Below are 860 nucleotides of genomic sequence, written 5' to 3' on the forward strand. Positions count from 1 at the left end.
GGAAAACACCAGTAAATTTCCACGGAAGTACACTGTGTAACAAGACTGTAAATTTATTAACGCTATGATTTGCAACGTACTAAACCAACAGTGAAGTTTATAGCTTTGATTTTCTTTCATTTTCACGCGATCGATTTATCTGAACGCATTAAACTAAAAAGTGCTAAGCTTGGCACACACAACACTCCAGGTCCGCGACGTGACCGTTAATGTTAGCAGAGATAAACCCTAAAAGCCGAGAGCAGCATCCGAGAGCACGGCCCCCGCGGCGGGACCGCCGGGCAGGGGGAGAGGGAGGGAGGGAGGGAGGGAGGGAGGGAGGGAGGGAGGGAGGCCGGCGCCCATCGCCGCGGCCCACCCCCGGGCAGGCGGGAGGCACGGCCGGCTGCCTGGGGCGCTGCCCCGCCGAGGGAAGCTCAGCACCCATCCCTCCGCCTGAGCGGCCCGGCCCGAGGGAGCGGGACGGCGGTCTCCGGCGGACCCTAGCTCCGAGGCCGTGTCTGTCCCCTCTCCCCCAGCACCGCAGCCGTCGCCCCCCGCCCCGGGGGCCGAGGCCACGCGTGGGGCCGCTACCCACCTCCCGCCCCGCGGTACCTGCGCCACGCCGGCCCGCCGCGGCTCCGCTGTCAAAAGCGCGCCGGATGGAAACAAGGCGCGCCTCCCAAACGGTTCCGTGCGTTAACCACCACCACACCCCGCCCACCCCCATCCCGTCCCACCCCACCCCGTAGGGACCAAGTGTTGGGAAGGGCAGGGGTCAGGCCTCGGCTCGCCGGGCACCTAGGAGCGCTTCTGCCGCCGCTGCGGGCGATGTGGGGGGGTGCTTCGTTGGGCTGGGGACTGCAGGGGGAGGGAGGACT

The 860-nt window shown here is 66.0% G+C and overlaps 1 protein-coding gene across 4 annotated transcripts in view; it reads right to left on the bottom strand.

Moving 5' to 3' along the window:
• Positions 1-666, bottom strand: part of WDR25 (WD repeat domain 25) — a 74,189-nt gene extending 73,523 nt beyond the window's left edge. For 2 of the 4 annotated variants that reach the window (XM_042799148.1, XM_032981678.2), the window contains exon 1: positions 140-223. The gene's annotated coding sequence lies outside the window, so the exon portion shown is untranslated. Of the gene's footprint in view, positions 1-139; positions 224-577 lie in introns of those variants that run through there. The other 2 variants (XM_042799147.1, XM_032981679.2) reach the window with 2 other exon arrangements.
• Positions 667-860: the final 194 nt, after the last annotated feature.

Source organism: Tyto alba, unplaced genomic scaffold, assembly GCF_018691265.1.
Source record: "Tyto alba isolate M040663 unplaced genomic scaffold, T.alba_DEE_v4.0 Super-Scaffold_29, whole genome shotgun sequence".
Lineage (NCBI taxonomy): Eukaryota > Metazoa > Chordata > Aves > Strigiformes > Tytonidae > Tyto > Tyto alba.